The sequence below is a fragment of the Aegilops tauschii genome, chromosome 5, assembly GCF_002575655.3.
Source record: "Aegilops tauschii subsp. strangulata cultivar AL8/78 chromosome 5, Aet v6.0, whole genome shotgun sequence".
Lineage (NCBI taxonomy): Eukaryota > Viridiplantae > Streptophyta > Magnoliopsida > Poales > Poaceae > Aegilops > Aegilops tauschii.
This window is the reverse complement of record NC_053039.3, coordinates 75,210,732-75,225,621: the sequence shown is the minus strand read 5'-3', so window position 1 is coordinate 75,225,621 and position 14,890 is coordinate 75,210,732. Positions and strand designations below refer to the sequence as shown.

General features: G+C 47.7%; 24 non-coding genes across 24 annotated transcripts; all 24 read right to left on the bottom strand.

Moving 5' to 3' along the window:
- Nucleotides 1–338: 338 nt before the first annotated feature.
- LOC141024178 (5S ribosomal RNA) lies at nt 339–456 on the bottom strand. Its single transcript, XR_012185775.1, has one exon. It is a non-coding gene; the product is annotated as a 5S ribosomal RNA (ribosomal RNA).
- A 371-nt stretch (nt 457–827) lies between these two features.
- On the bottom strand, nt 828–946 carry LOC141024262 (5S ribosomal RNA). The gene has a single exon (XR_012185859.1). It is a non-coding gene; the product is annotated as a 5S ribosomal RNA (ribosomal RNA).
- A 370-nt stretch (nt 947–1,316) lies between these two features.
- On the bottom strand, nt 1,317–1,434 carry LOC141023986 (5S ribosomal RNA). Its single transcript, XR_012185584.1, has one exon. It is a non-coding gene; the product is annotated as a 5S ribosomal RNA (ribosomal RNA).
- A 367-nt stretch (nt 1,435–1,801) lies between these two features.
- LOC141024397 (5S ribosomal RNA) lies at nt 1,802–1,919 on the bottom strand. The gene has a single exon (XR_012185994.1). It is a non-coding gene; the product is annotated as a 5S ribosomal RNA (ribosomal RNA).
- Nucleotides 1,920–2,287: 368 nt separating this feature from the next.
- On the bottom strand, nt 2,288–2,406 carry LOC141023795 (5S ribosomal RNA). The gene has a single exon (XR_012185393.1). It is a non-coding gene; the product is annotated as a 5S ribosomal RNA (ribosomal RNA).
- Nucleotides 2,407–2,777: 371 nt separating this feature from the next.
- Nucleotides 2,778–2,896, bottom strand: LOC141024963 (5S ribosomal RNA). Its single transcript, XR_012186461.1, has one exon. It is a non-coding gene; the product is annotated as a 5S ribosomal RNA (ribosomal RNA).
- Nucleotides 2,897–3,265: 369 nt separating this feature from the next.
- Nucleotides 3,266–3,384, bottom strand: LOC141024017 (5S ribosomal RNA). The gene has a single exon (XR_012185615.1). It is a non-coding gene; the product is annotated as a 5S ribosomal RNA (ribosomal RNA).
- Nucleotides 3,385–4,039: 655 nt separating this feature from the next.
- Nucleotides 4,040–4,158, bottom strand: LOC141023624 (5S ribosomal RNA). Its single transcript, XR_012185224.1, has one exon. It is a non-coding gene; the product is annotated as a 5S ribosomal RNA (ribosomal RNA).
- Nucleotides 4,159–4,527: 369 nt separating this feature from the next.
- LOC141025246 (5S ribosomal RNA) lies at nt 4,528–4,646 on the bottom strand. Its single transcript, XR_012186744.1, has one exon. It is a non-coding gene; the product is annotated as a 5S ribosomal RNA (ribosomal RNA).
- Nucleotides 4,647–5,300: 654 nt separating this feature from the next.
- LOC141023613 (5S ribosomal RNA) lies at nt 5,301–5,419 on the bottom strand. Its single transcript, XR_012185213.1, has one exon. It is a non-coding gene; the product is annotated as a 5S ribosomal RNA (ribosomal RNA).
- Nucleotides 5,420–5,787: 368 nt separating this feature from the next.
- On the bottom strand, nt 5,788–5,906 carry LOC141025245 (5S ribosomal RNA). Its single transcript, XR_012186743.1, has one exon. It is a non-coding gene; the product is annotated as a 5S ribosomal RNA (ribosomal RNA).
- Nucleotides 5,907–6,560: 654 nt separating this feature from the next.
- Nucleotides 6,561–6,679, bottom strand: LOC141023602 (5S ribosomal RNA). Its single transcript, XR_012185202.1, has one exon. It is a non-coding gene; the product is annotated as a 5S ribosomal RNA (ribosomal RNA).
- Nucleotides 6,680–7,047: 368 nt separating this feature from the next.
- Nucleotides 7,048–7,166, bottom strand: LOC141025244 (5S ribosomal RNA). Its single transcript, XR_012186742.1, has one exon. It is a non-coding gene; the product is annotated as a 5S ribosomal RNA (ribosomal RNA).
- Nucleotides 7,167–7,820: 654 nt separating this feature from the next.
- On the bottom strand, nt 7,821–7,939 carry LOC141023591 (5S ribosomal RNA). The gene has a single exon (XR_012185191.1). It is a non-coding gene; the product is annotated as a 5S ribosomal RNA (ribosomal RNA).
- Nucleotides 7,940–8,308: 369 nt separating this feature from the next.
- On the bottom strand, nt 8,309–8,427 carry LOC141025243 (5S ribosomal RNA). The gene has a single exon (XR_012186741.1). It is a non-coding gene; the product is annotated as a 5S ribosomal RNA (ribosomal RNA).
- A 653-nt stretch (nt 8,428–9,080) lies between these two features.
- LOC141023580 (5S ribosomal RNA) lies at nt 9,081–9,199 on the bottom strand. Its single transcript, XR_012185180.1, has one exon. It is a non-coding gene; the product is annotated as a 5S ribosomal RNA (ribosomal RNA).
- Nucleotides 9,200–9,568: 369 nt separating this feature from the next.
- LOC141025242 (5S ribosomal RNA) lies at nt 9,569–9,687 on the bottom strand. Its single transcript, XR_012186740.1, has one exon. It is a non-coding gene; the product is annotated as a 5S ribosomal RNA (ribosomal RNA).
- Nucleotides 9,688–10,342: 655 nt separating this feature from the next.
- LOC141023570 (5S ribosomal RNA) lies at nt 10,343–10,461 on the bottom strand. Its single transcript, XR_012185170.1, has one exon. It is a non-coding gene; the product is annotated as a 5S ribosomal RNA (ribosomal RNA).
- Nucleotides 10,462–10,831: 370 nt separating this feature from the next.
- On the bottom strand, nt 10,832–10,950 carry LOC141025112 (5S ribosomal RNA). Its single transcript, XR_012186609.1, has one exon. It is a non-coding gene; the product is annotated as a 5S ribosomal RNA (ribosomal RNA).
- Nucleotides 10,951–11,603: 653 nt separating this feature from the next.
- On the bottom strand, nt 11,604–11,722 carry LOC141023559 (5S ribosomal RNA). Its single transcript, XR_012185159.1, has one exon. It is a non-coding gene; the product is annotated as a 5S ribosomal RNA (ribosomal RNA).
- Nucleotides 11,723–12,091: 369 nt separating this feature from the next.
- Nucleotides 12,092–12,210, bottom strand: LOC141025241 (5S ribosomal RNA). The gene has a single exon (XR_012186739.1). It is a non-coding gene; the product is annotated as a 5S ribosomal RNA (ribosomal RNA).
- A 654-nt stretch (nt 12,211–12,864) lies between these two features.
- LOC141023547 (5S ribosomal RNA) lies at nt 12,865–12,983 on the bottom strand. Its single transcript, XR_012185147.1, has one exon. It is a non-coding gene; the product is annotated as a 5S ribosomal RNA (ribosomal RNA).
- Nucleotides 12,984–13,352: 369 nt separating this feature from the next.
- On the bottom strand, nt 13,353–13,471 carry LOC141025111 (5S ribosomal RNA). The gene has a single exon (XR_012186608.1). It is a non-coding gene; the product is annotated as a 5S ribosomal RNA (ribosomal RNA).
- Nucleotides 13,472–14,414: 943 nt separating this feature from the next.
- On the bottom strand, nt 14,415–14,533 carry LOC141024795 (5S ribosomal RNA). Its single transcript, XR_012186292.1, has one exon. It is a non-coding gene; the product is annotated as a 5S ribosomal RNA (ribosomal RNA).
- Nucleotides 14,534–14,890: the final 357 nt, after the last annotated feature.

Here is a 14,890-nt window from a genome sequence, read left to right as displayed (position 1 = left end):
TGCCACTCCCAGGTCCACTGCAAAGATGATTGTCATTCTTACTACCATTACAACCGTTGCCTAATAATGGATAATGCCCTATATATACTACTTACTCCCCCCCTCAAACACGGAGACGAGTTTACCACGGTTTCCACCCCTCCCTCTATACCGCAGCAACACGTATTTTTTTACCCCTTTCAGAACGCGCTCCTCGCGCCACAAAGCCGCCTCTAGACGCGTGACCAATGAGCAGCGAGCTAAAACATATCGCAAATGTCAAAAATAATATAACGGGGTTAATATATATCGCGCACATGTGATATGTTTGTCATGAGGCGCAAAAAATAATTAAAAAGGGAATGCAACACGAGGACTTCCCAGGAGGTCACCCATCCTAGTACAATCTCGCCCAAGCACGCTTAACTTCGGAGTTCTGATGGGATCCGGTGGTTTAGTGCTGCTATGATCGCATCCAACATGTTACCCCCGCCTTCGTCCCTTATGCTTGCCACTCCCAGGTCCACTGCAAAGATGATTGTCATTCTTACTACCATTACAACCGTTGCCTAATAATGGATGATGCCCTATATATACTACTTCCTCCCCCCCCTCAAACACGGAGACGAGTTTACCACGGTTTCCACCCCTCCCTCTATACCGCAGCAACACGTATTTTTTTACCCCTTTCAGAACGCGCTCCTCGCGCCACAAAGCCGCATCTAGACGCGTGACCAATGAGCAGCGAGCTAAAACATATCGCAAATGTCAAAAATAATATAACGGGGTTAATATATATCGCGCACATGTGATATGTTTGTCACGAGGCGCAAAAAATAATTAAAAAGGGAATGCAACACGAGGACTTCCCAAGAGGTCACCCATCCTAGTACTACTCTCGCCCAAGCACTCTTAACTTCGGAGTTCTGATGGGATCCGGTGCTTTAGTGCTGGTATGATCACATCCGACATGTTACCCCCGCCTTCGTCCCTTATGCTTGCCACTCCCAGGTCCACTGCAAAGATGATTGTCATTCATACTACCATTACAACCGTTGCCTAATAATGGATAATGCCCTATATATACTACTTACTCCCCCCCTCAAACACGGAGATGAGTTTACCACGGTATCCACCCCTCCCTCTATACCGCAGCAACACGTATTTTTTTACCCCTTTCAGAACGCGCTCCTCGCGCCACAAAGCCGCCTCTAGACGCGTGACCAATGAGCAGCGAGCTAAAACATATCGCAAATGTTAAAAATAATATAACGGGGTTAATATATATCGCGCACATGTGATAAGTTTGTCATGAGGCGCAAAAAATAATTAAAAAGGGAATGCAACACGAGGACTTCCCAGGAGGTCACCCATCCTAGTACAATCTCGCCCAAGCACGCTTAACTTCGGAGTTCTGATGGGATCCGGTGCTTTAGTGCTGCTATGATCGCATCCAACATGTTACCCCCGCCTTCGTCCCTTATGCTTGCCACTCCCAGGTCCACTGCAAAGATGATTGTCATTCTTACTACCATTACAACCGTTGCCTAATAATGGATAATGCCCTATATATACTACTTACTCCCCCCTCAAACACGGAGACGAGTTTACCACGGTTTCCACCCCTCCCTCTATACCGCAGCAACACGTATTTTTTACCCCTTTCACAACGCGCTCCTCGCGGCACAAAGCCACCTCTGGACGCGTGACCAATGGGCAGCGAGCTAAAACATATCGCAAATGTCATAAATAATATAAGGGGTTAATATATATCGCGCACATGCGATATGTTTGTCACGAGGCGCAAAAAATAATTAAAAAGGGAATGGAACACGAGGACTTCCCAGGAGGTCACCCATCCTAGTACAATCTCGCCCAAGCACGCTTAACTTCGGAGTTCTGATGGGATCCGGTGCTTTAGTGCTGCTATGATCGCATCCAACATGTTACCCCCGCCTTCGTCCCTTATGCTTGCCACTCCCAGGTCCACTGCAAAGATGATTGTCATTCTTACTACCATTACAACCGTTGCCTAATAATGGATAATGCCCTATATATACTACTTACTCCCCCCCTCAAACACGGAGACGAGTTTACCACGGTTTCCACCCCTCCCTCTATACCGCAGCAACACGTATTTTTTACCCCTTTCACAACGCGCTCCTCGCGCCACAAAGCCACCTCTGGACGCGTGACCAATGGGCAGCGAGCTAAAACATATCGCAAATGTCAAAAATAATATAAGGGGTTAATATATATCGCGCACATGCGATATGTTTGTCACGAGGCGCAAAAAATAATTAAAAAGGGAATGGAACACGAGGACTTCCCAGGAGGTCACCCATCCTAGTACTACTCTCGCCCAAGCACGCTTAACTTCAGAGTTCTGATGGGATCCGGTGCTTTAGTGCTGGTATGATCGCATTCGACATGTTACCCCCGCCTTCGTCCCTTGTGCTTGCCACTCCCAGGTCCACTGCAAAGATGATTGTCATTCTTACTACCATTATAACCGTTGCCTAATAATGGATAATGCCCTATATATACTACTTACTCCCCCCCCTCAAACACGGAGACAAGTTTACCACGATTTCCACCCCTCCCTCTATACCGCAGCAACATGTATTTGTTTACCCCTTTCAGAACGCGCTCCTCGCACCAGAAAGCCGCATCTAGACGCGTGACCAATGAGCAGCGAGCTAAAACATATCGCAAATGTCAAAAATAATATAACGGGGTTAATATATATCGCGCACATGCGATATGTTTGTCACGAGGCGCAAAAAATAATTAAAAAGGGAATGCAACACGAGGACTTCCCAGGAGGTCACCCATCCTAATACTACTCTCGCCCAAGCACGCTTAACTTCGGAGTTCTGATGGGATCCGGTGCTTTAGTGCTGGTATGATCGCATCCAACATGTTACCCCCGCCTTCGTCCCTTATGCTTGCCACTCCCAGGTCCACTGCAAAGATGATTGTCATTCTTACTACCATTACAACCGTTGCCTAATAATGGATAATGCCCTATATATACTACTTACTCCCCCCCGTCAAACACGGAGACGAGTTCACCACGGTTTCCACCCCTCCCTCTATACCGCAGCACCACGTATTTATTCCCCTTTCAGAACGCGCTCCTCGCGCCACAAAGCCGCCTCTAGACGCGTGACCAATGAGCAGCGAGCTAAAACATATCGCAAATGTCAAAAACAATATAACGGGGTTAATATATATCGCGCACATGTGATATGTTTGTCATGAGGAGCAAAAAATAATTAAAAAGGGAATGCAACACGAGGACTTCCCAGGAGGTCACCCATCCTAGTACTACTCTCGCCCAAGCACGCTTAACTTCGGAGTTTTGATGGGATCCGGTGCTTTAGTGATGGTATGATCGCATCCAACATGTTACCCCCGCCTTCGTCCCTTATGCTTGCCACTCCCAGGTCCACTGCAAAGATGATTGTCATTCTTACTACCATTACAACCGTTGCCTAATAATGGATAATGCCCTATATATACTACTTACTCCCCCCCTCAAACACGGAGACGAGTTTACCACGGTTTCCACCCCTCCCTCTATACCGCAGCAACACGTATTTTTTTACCCCTTTCAGAACGCGCTCCTCGCGCCACAAAGCCGCCTCTGATGGGATCCGGTGCTTTAGTGCTGGTATGATTGCATCCAACATGTTACCCCCGCCTTCGTCCCTTATGCTTGCCACTTCCAGGTCCACTGCAAAGATGATTGTCATTCTTACTACGATTACAACCGTTGCCTAATAATGGATAATGCCTTATATATACTACTTACTCCCCCCCCCCTCAAACACGGAGATGAGTTTACCACGGTTTCCACCCCTCCGTCCATACCGCAGCAACACGTATTTTTTTACCCCTTTTAGAACGCGCTCCTCGCGCCACAAAGCCGCCTCTAGACGCGTGACAAAGCAGCGAGCTAAAACATATCGCAAATGTCAAAAATAATATAACGGGGTTAATATATATCGCGCACATGTGATATGTTTGTCATGAGGCGCAAAAAATAATTAAAAAGGGAATGCAACACGAGGACTTCCCAGGAGGTCACCCATCCTAGTACTACTCTCGCCCAAGCACGCTTAACTTCGGAGTTCTGATGGGATCCGGTGCTTTAGTGCTGGTATGATCGCATCCAACATGTTACCCCCGCCTTCGTCCCTTATGCTTACCAGTCTCAGGTCCACTTCAAAGATGATTGTCATTCTTACTACCATTACAACCGTTGCCTAATAATGGATAATGCCCTATATATACTACTTACTCCCCCCCGTCAAACACGGAGACGAGTTTACCACGGTTTCCACCCCTCCCTCTATACCGCAGCAACACGTATTTATTCCCCTTTCAGAACGCGCTCCTCGCGCCACAAAGCCGCCTCTAGACGCGTGACCAATGAGCAGCGAGCTAAAACATATCGCAAATGTCAAAAACAATATAACGGGGTTAATATATATCGCGCACATGTGATATGTTTGTCATGAGGAGCAAAAAATAATTAAAAAGGGAATGCAACACGAGGACTTCCCAGGAGGTCACCCATCCTAGTACTACTCTCGCCCAAGCACGCTTAACTTCGGAGTTTTGATGGGATCCGGTGCTTTAGTGCTGGTATGATCGCATCCAACATGTTACCCCCGCCTTCGTCCCTTATGCTGCCACTCCCAGGTCCACTGCAAAGATGATTGTCATTCTTACTACCATTACAACCGTTGCCTAATAATGGATAACGCCCTATATATACTACTTACTCCCCCCCTCAAACACGGAGACGAGTTTACCACGGTTTCCACCCCTCCCTCTATACCGCAGCAACACGTATTTTTTTACCCCTTTCAGAACGCGCTCCTCGCGCCACAAAGCCGCCTCTGATGGGATCCGGTGCTGTAGTCCTGGTATGATCGCATCCAACATGTTACCCCCGCCTTCGTCCCTTATGCTTGCCACTCCCAGGTCCACTGCAAAGATGATTGTCATTCTTACTACGATTACAACCGTTGCCTAATAATGGATAATGCCTTATATATACTACTTACTCCCCCCCCCCTCAAACACGGAGATGAGTTTACCACGGTTTCCACCCCTCCGTCCATACCGCAGCAACACGTATTTTTTTACCCCTTTCAGAACGCGCTCCTCGCGCCACAAAGCCGCCTCTAGACGCGTGACAAAGCAGCGAGCTAAAACATATCGCAAATGTCAAAAATAATATAACGGGGTTAATATATATCGCGCACATGTGATATGTTTGTCATGAGGCGCAAAAAATAATTAAAAAGGGAATGCAACACGAGGACTTCCCAGGAGGTCACCCATCCTAGTACTACTCTCGCCCAAGCACGCTTAACTTCGGAGTTCTGATGGGATCCGGTGCTTTAGTGCTGGTATGATCGCATCCAACATGTTACCCCCGCCTTCGTCCCTTATGCTTCCCACTCCCAGGTCCACTGCAAAGATGATTGTCATTCTTACTACCATTACAACCGTTGCCTAATAATGGATAATGCCCTATATATACTACTTACTCCCCCCCGTCAAACACGGAGACGAGTTTACCACGGTTTCCACCCCTCCCTCTATACCGCAGCAACACGTATTTATTCCCCTTTCAGAACGCGCTCCTCGCGCCACAAAGCCGCCTCTAGACGCGTGACCAATGAGCAGCGAGCTAAAACATATCGCAAATGTCAAAAACAATATAACGGGGTTAATATATATCGCGCACATGTGATATGTTTGTCATGAGGAGCAAAAAAAATTAAAAAGGGAATGCAACACGAGGACTTCCCAGGAGGTCACCCATCCTAGTACTACTCTCGCCCAAGCACGCTTAACTTCGGAGTTTTGATGGGATCCGGTGCTTTAGTGCTGGTATGATCGCATCCAACATGTTACCCCCGCCTTCGTCCCTTATGCTGCCACTCCCAGGTCCACTGCAAAGATGATTGTCATTCTTACTACCATTACAACCGTTGCCTAATAATGGATAACGCCCTATATATACTACTTACTCCCCCCCTCAAACACGGAGACGAGTTTACCACGGTTTCCACCCCTCCCTCTATACCGCAGCAACACGTATTTTTTTACCCCTTTCAGAACGCGCTCCTCGCGCCACAAAGCCGCCTCTGATGGGATCCGGTGCTTTAGTCCTGGTATGATCGCATCCAACATGTTACCCCCGCCTTCGTCCCTTATGCTTGCCACTCCCAGGTCCACTGCAAAGATGATTGTCATTCTTACTACGATTACCACCGTTGCCTAATAATGGATAATGCCTTATATATACTACTTACTCCCCCCCCCCTCAAACACGGAGATGAGTTTACCACGGTTTCCACCCCTCCGTCCATACCGCAGCAACACGTATTTTTTTACCCCTTTCAGAACGCGCTCCTCGCGCCACAAAGCCGCCTCTAGACGCGTGACAAAGCAGCGAGCTAAAACATATCGCAAATGTCAAAAATAATATAACGGGGTTAATATATATCGCGCACATGTGATATGTTTGTCATGAGGCGCAAAAAATAATTAAAAAGGGAATGCAACACGAGGACTTCCCAGGAGGTCACCCATCCTAGTACTACTCTCGCCCAAGCACGCTTAACTTCGGAGTTCTGATGGGATCCGGTGCTTTAGTGCTGGTATGATCGCATCCAACATGTTACCCCCGCCTTCGTCCCTTATGCTTGCCACTCCCAGGTCCACTGCAAAGATGATTGTCATTCTTACTACCATTACAACCGTTGCCTAATAATGGATAATGCCCTATATATACTACTTACTCCCCCCCGTCAAACACGGAGACGAGTTTACCACGGTTTCCACCCCTCCCTCTATACCGCAGCAACACGTATTTATTCCCCTTTCAGAACGCGCTCCTCGCGCCACAAAGCCGCCTCTAGACGCGTGACCAATGAGCAGCGAGCTAAAACATATCGCAAATGTCAAAAACAATATAACGGGGTTAATATATATCGCGCACATGTGATATGTTTGTCATGAGGAGCAAAAAAAATTAAAAAGGGAATGCAACACGAGGACTTCCCAGGAGGTCACCCATCCTAGTACTACTCTCGCCCAAGCACGCTTAACTTCGGAGTTTTGATGGGATCCGGTGCTTTAGTGCTGGTATGATCGCATCCAACATGTTACCCCCGCCTTCGTCCCTTATGCTGCCACTCCCAGGTCCACTGCAAAGATGATTGTCATTCTTACTACCATTACAACCGTTGCCTAATAATGGATAACGCCCTATATATACTACTTACTCCCCCCCTCAAACACGGAGACGAGTTTACCACGGTTTCCACCCCTCCCTCTATACCGCAGCAACACGTATTTTTTTACCCCTTTCAGAACGCGCTCCTCGCGCCACAAAGCCGCCTCTGATGGGATCCGGTGCTTTAGTCCTGGTATGATCGCATCCAACATGTTACCCCCGCCTTCGTCCCTTATGCTTGCCACTCCCAGGTCCACTGCAAAGATGATTGTCATTCTTACTACGATTACCACCGTTGCCTAATAATGGATAATGCCTTATATATACTACTTACTCCCCCCCCCCTCAAACACGGAGATGAGTTTACCACGGTTTCCACCCCTCCGTCCATACCGCAGCAACACGTATTTTTTTACCCCTTTCAGAACGCGCTCCTCGCGCCACAAAGCCGCCTCTAGACGCGTGACAAAGCAGCGAGCTAAAACATATCGCAAATGTCAAAAATAATATAACGGGGTTAATATATATCGCGCACATGTGATATGTTTGTCATGAGGCGCAAAAAATAATTAAAAAGGGAATGCAACACGAGGACTTCCCAGGAGGTCACCCATCCTAGTACTACTCTCGCCCAAGCACGCTTAACTTCGGAGTTCTGATGGGATCCGGTGCTTTAGTGCTGGTATGATCGCATCCAACATGTTACCCCCGCCTTCGTCCCTTATGCTTGCCACTCCCAGGTCCACTGCAAAGATGATTGTCATTCTTACTACCATTACAACCGTTGCCTAATAATGGATAATGCCCTATATATACTACTTACTCCCCCCCGTCAAACACGGAGACGAGTTTACCACGGTTTCCACCCCTCCCTCTATACCGCAGCAACACGTATTTATTCCCCTTTCAGAACGCGCTCCTCGCGCCACAAAGCCGCCTCTAGACGCGTGACCAATGAGCAGCGAGCTAAAACATATCGCAAATGTCAAAAACAATATAACGGGGTTAATATATATCGCGCACATGTGATATGTTTGTCATGAGGAGCAAAAAATAATTAAAAAGGGAATGCAACACGAGGACTTCCCAGGAGGTCACCCATCCTAGTACTACTCTCGCCCAAGCACGCTTAACTTCGGAGTTTTGATGGGATCCGGTGCTTTAGTGCTGGTATGATCGCATCCAACATGTTACCCCCGCCTTCGTCCCTTATGCTGCCACTCCCAGGTCCACTGCAAAGATGATTGTCATTCTTACTACCATTACAACCGTTGCCTAATAATGGATAATGCCCTATATATACTACTTACTCCCCCCCTCAAACACGGAGACGAGTTTACCACGGATTCCACCCCTCCCTCTATACCGCAGCAACACGTATTTTTTTACCCCTTTCAGAACGCGCTCCTCGCGCCACAAAGCCGCCTCTGATGGGATCCGGTGCTTTAGTGCTGGTATGATCGCATCCAACATGTTACCCCCGCCTTCGTCCCTTATGCTTGCCACTCCTAGGTCCACTGCAAAGATGATTGTCATTCTTACTACGATTACCACCGTTGCCTAATAATGGATAATGCCTTATATATACTACTTACTCCCCCCCCCTCAAACACGGAGATGAGTTTACCACGGTTTCCACCCCTCCGTCCATACCGCAGCAACACGTATTTTTTTACCCCTTTCAGAACGCGCTCCTCGCGCCACAAAGCCGCCTCTAGACGCGTGACAAAGCAGCGAGCTAAAACATATCGCAAATGTCAAAAATAATATAACGGGGTTAATATATATCGCGCACATGTGATATGTTTGTCATGAGGCGCAAAAAATAATTAAAAAGGGAATGCAACACGAGGACTTCCCAGGAGGTCACCCATCCTAGTACTACTCTCGCCCAAGCACGCTTAACTTCGGAGTTCTGATGGGATCCGGTGCTTTAGTGCTGGTATGATCGCATCCAACATGTTACCCCCGCCTTCGTCCCTTATGCTTGCCACTCCCAGGTCCACTGCAAAGATGATTGTCATTCTTACTACCATTACAACCGTTGCCTAATAATGGATAATGCCCTATATATACTACTTACTCCCCCCCTCAAACACGGAGACTAGTTTACCACGGTTTCCACCCCTCCCTCTATACCGCAGCAACACGTATTTTTTTTACCATTTTCAGAACGCGCTCTTCGCGCCACAAAGCCGCCTCTAGACGCGTGACCAATGAGCAGCGAGCTAAAACATACCAAATGTCAAAAACAATATAACGGGGTTAATATATATCGCGCACATGTGATATGTTTGTCATGAGGAGCAAAAAATAATTAAAAAGGGAATGCAACACGAGGACTTCCCAGGAGGTCACCCATCCTAGTACTACTCTCGCCCAAGCACGCTTAACTTCGGAGTTTTGATGGGATCCGGTGCTTTAGTGCTGGTATGATCGCATCCAACATGTTACCCCCGCCTTCGTCCCTTATGCTGCCACTCCCAGGTCCACTGCAAAGATGATTGTCATTCTTACTACCATTACAACCGTTGCCTAATAATGGATAATGCCCTATATATACTACTTACTCCCCCCCTCAAACACGGAGACGAGTTTACCACGGATTCCACCCCTCCCTCTATACCGCAGCAACACGTATTTTTTTACCCCTTTCAGAACGCGCTCCTCGCGCCACAAAGCCGCCTCTGATGGGATCCGGTGCTTTAGTGCTGGTATGATCGCATCCAACATGTTACCCCCGCCTTCGTCCCTTATGCTTGCCACTCCTAGGTCCACTGCAAAGATGATTGTCATTCTTACTACGATTACCACCGTTGCCTAATAATGGATAATGCCTTATATATACTACTTACTCCCCCCCCCCCTCAAACACGGAGATGAGTTTACCACGGTTTCCACCCCTCCGTCCATACCGCAGCAACACGTATTTTTTTACCCCTTTCAGAACGCGCTCCTCGCGCCACAAAGCCGCCTCTAGACGCGTGACAAAGCAGCGAGCTAAAACATATCGCAAATGTCAAAAATAATATAACGGGGTTAATATATATCGCGCACATGTGATATGTTTGTCATGAGGCGCAAAAAATAATTAAAAAGGGAATGCAACACGAGGACTTCCCAGGAGGTCACCCATCCTAGTACTACTCTCGCCCAAGCACGCTTAACTTCGGAGTTCTGATGGGATCCGGTGCTTTAGTGCTGGTATGATCGCATCCAACATGTTACCCCCGCCTTCGTCCCTTATGCTTGCCACTCCCAGGTCCACTGCAAAGATGATTGTCATTCTTACTACCATTACAACCGTTGCCTAATAATGGATAATGCCCTATATATACTACTTACTCCCCCCCTCAAACACGGAGACTAGTTTACCACGGTTTCCACCCCTCCCTCTATACCGCAGCAACACGTTTTTTTTTTACCATTTTCAGAACGCGCTCTTCGCGCCACAAAGCCGCCTCTAGACGCGTGACCAATGAGCAGCGAGCTAAAACATATCAAATGTCAAAAATAATATAACGGGGTTAATATATATCGCGCACATGTGATATGTTTGTCATGAGGCACAAAAAATAATTAAAAATGTGAATGCAACACGAGGACTTCCCAGGAGGTCACCCATCCTAGTACTCCTCTCGCCCAAGCACGCTTAACTTCGGAGTTCTGATGGGATCCGGTGCTTTAGTGCTGGTATGATTGCATCCAACATGTTGCCCCCGCCTTCGTCCCTTATGCTGCCACTCCCAGGTCCACTGCAAAGATGATTGTCATTCTTACTACCATTACAACCGTTGCCTAATAATGGATAATGCCCTATATATAGTACTTACTCCCCCCCTCAAACACGGAGACGAGTTTACCACGGTTTCCACCCCTCCCTCTATACCGCAGCAACACGTATTTTTTTACCCCTTTCAGAACGCGCTCCTCGCGCCACAAAGCCGCCTCTGATGGGATCCGGTGCTTTAGTCCTGGTATGATCGCATCCAACATGTTACCCCCGCCTTCGTCCCTTATGCTTGCCACTCCCAGGTCCACTGCAAAGATGATTGTCATTCTTACTACGATTACAACCGTTGCCTAATAATGGATAATGCCTTATATATACTACTTACTCCCCCCCCCTCAAACACGGAGATGAGTTTACCACGGTTTCCACCCCTCCGTCCATACCGCAGCAACACGTATTTTTTTACCACTTTCAGAACGCGCTCCTCGCGCCACAAAGCCGCCTCTAGACGCGTGACAAAGCAGCGAGCTAAAACATATCGCAAATGTCAAAAATAATATAACGGGGTTAATATATATCGCGCACATGTGATATGTTTGTCATGAGGCGCAAAAAATAATTAAAAAGGGAATGCAACACGAGGACTTCCCAGGAGGTCACCCATCCTAGTACTACTCTCGCCCAAGCACGCTTAACTTCGGAGTTCTGATGGGATCCGGTGCTTTAGTGCTGGTATGATCGCATCCAACATGTTACCCCCGCCTTCGTCCCTTATGCTTGCCACTCCCAGGTCCACTGCAAAGATGATTGTCATTCTTACTACCATTACAACCGTTGCCTAATAATGGATAATGCCCTATATATACTACTTACTCCCCCCCGTCAAACACGGAGACGAGTTTACCACGGTTTCCACCCCTCCCTCTATACCGCAGCAACACGTATTTATTCCCCTTTCAGAACGCGCTCCTCGCGCCACAAAGCCGCCTCTAGACGCGTGACCAATGAGCAGCGAGCTAAAACATATCGCAAATGTCAAAAACAATATAACGGGGTTAATATATATCGCGCACATGTGATATGTTTGTCATGAGGAGCAAAAAATAATTAAAAAGGGAATGCAACACGAGGACTTCCCAGGAGGTCACCCATCCTAGTACTACTCTCGCCCAAGCACGCTTAACTTCGGAGTTTTGATGGGATCCGGTGCTTTAGTGCTGGTATGATCGCATCCAACATGTTACCCCCGCCTTCGTCCCTTATGCTGCCACTCCCAGGTCCACTGCAAAGATGATTGTCATTCTTACTACCATTACAACCGTTGCCTAATAATGGATAATGCCCTATATATACTACTTACTCCCCCCCTCAAACACGGAGACGAGTTTACCACGGTTTCCACCCCTCCCTCTATACCGCAGCAACACGTATTTTTTTACCCCTTTCAGAACGCGCTCCTCGCGCCACAAAGCCGCCTCTGATGGGATCCGGTGCTTTAGTGCTGGTATGATCGCATCCAACATGTTACCCCCGCCTTCGTCCCTTATGCTTGCCACTCCTAGGTCCACTGCAAAGATGATTGTCATTCTTACTACGATTACCACCGTTGCCTAATAATGGATAATGCCTTATATATACTACTTACTCCCCCCCCCCTCAAACACGGAGATGAGTTTACCACGGTTTCAACCCCTCCGTCCATACCGCAGCAACACGTATTTTTTTACCCCTTTCAGAACGCGCTCCTCGCGCCACAAAGCCGCCTCTAGACGCGTGACAAAGCAGCGAGCTAAAACATATCGCAAATGTCAAAAATAATATAACGGGGTTAATATATATCGCGCACATGTGATATGTTTGTCATGAGGCGCAAAAAATAATTAAAAAGGGAATGCAACACGAGGACTTCCCAGGAGGTCACCCATCCTAGTACTACTCTCGCCCAAGCACGCTTAACTTCGGAGTTCTGATGGGATCCGGTGCTTTAGTGCTGGTATGATCGCATCCAACATGTTACCCCCGCCTTCGTCCCTTATGCTTGCCACTCCCAGGTCCACTGCAAAGATGATTGTCATTCTTACTACCATTACAACCGTTGCCTAATAATGGATAATGCCCTATATATACTACTTACTCCCCCCCTCAAACACGGAGACTAGTTTACCACGGCTTCCACCCCTCCCTCTATACCGCAGCAACACGTATTTTTTTACCATTTTCAGAACGCGCTCTTCGCGCCACAAAGCCGCCTCTAGACGCGTGACCAATGAGCAGCGAGCTAAAACATATCAAATGTCAAAAATAATATAACGGGGTTAATATATATCGCGCACATGTGATATGTTTGTCATGAGGCACAAAAAATAATTAAAAATGTGAATGCAACACGAGGACTTCCCAGGAGGTCACCCATCCTAGTACTCCTCTCGCCCAAGCACGCTTAACTTCGGAGTTCTGATGGGATCCGGTGCTTTAGTGCTGGTATGATTGCATCCAACATGTTGCCCCCGCCTTCGTCCCTTATGCTGCCACTCCCAGGTCCACTGCAAAGATGATTGTCATTCTTACTACCATTACAACCGTTGCCTAATAATGGATAATGCCCTATATATAGTACTTACTCCCCCCCTCAAACACGGAGACGAGTTTACCACGGTTTCCACCCCTCCCTCTATACCGCAGCAACACGTATTTTTTACCCCTTTCAGAATGCGCTCCTCGCGCCACAAAGACGCCTCTGATGGGATCCGGTGCTTTAGTGCTGGTATGATCGCATCCAACATGTTACCCCCGCCTTCGTCCCTTATGCTTGCCACTCCCAGGTCCACTGCAAAGATGATTGTCATTCTTACCACGATTACAACCGTTGCCTAATAATGGATAATGCCCTATATATACTACTTACTCCCCCCCCCCGTCAAACACGGAGACGAGTTTACCACGGTTTCCACCCCTCCCTCTATACCGCAGCAACACGTATTTTTTTACCCCTTTCAGAACGCGCTCCTCGCGCCACAAAGCCGCCTCTGATGGGATCCGGTGCTTTAGTGCTGGTATGATCGCATCCAACATGTTACCCCCGCCTTCGTCCCTTATGCTTGCCACTCCCAGGTCCACTGCAAAGATGATTGTCATTCTTACTACGATTACAACCGTTGCCTAATAATGGATAATGCCCTATATATACTACTTACTCCCCCCCTCAAACACGGGGACGAGTTTACCACGGTTTCCACCCCTCCCTCCATACCGCAGCAACACGTATTTTTTTACCCCTTTCAGAACGCGCTCCTCGCGCCACAAAGCCGCCTCTAGACGCGTGACCAATGAGCAGCGAGCTAAAACATATCGCAAATGTCAAAAAATAATATAACGGGGTTGATATATATCGCGCACATGTGATATGTTTGTCATGAGGCGCAAAAAATAATTAAAAAGGGAATGCAACACGAGGACTTCCCAGGAGGTCACCCATCCTAGTACTACTCTCGCCCAAGCACGCTTAACTTCGGAGTTCTGATGGGATCCGGTGCTTTAGTGCTAGTATGATCGCATCCGACATGTTACCCCCGCCTTCGTCCCTTATGCTTGCCACTCCCAGGTCCACTGCAAAGATGATTGTCATTCTTACTACCATTACAACCGTTGCCTAATAATGGATAATGCCCTATATATACTACTTACTCCCCCCCCTCAAACACGGAGACGAGTTTACCACGGTTTCCACCCCTCCCACTATACCGCAGCAACACGTATTTTTCTACCCCTTTCACAACGCGCTCCTCGCGCCACAAAGCCGCCTCTGGACACGTGACCAATGGGCAGCGAGCTAAAACATATCGCAAATGTCAAAAATAATATAACGGGGTTAATATATATCGCGCACATGCGATATGTTTGTCACGAGGTGCAAA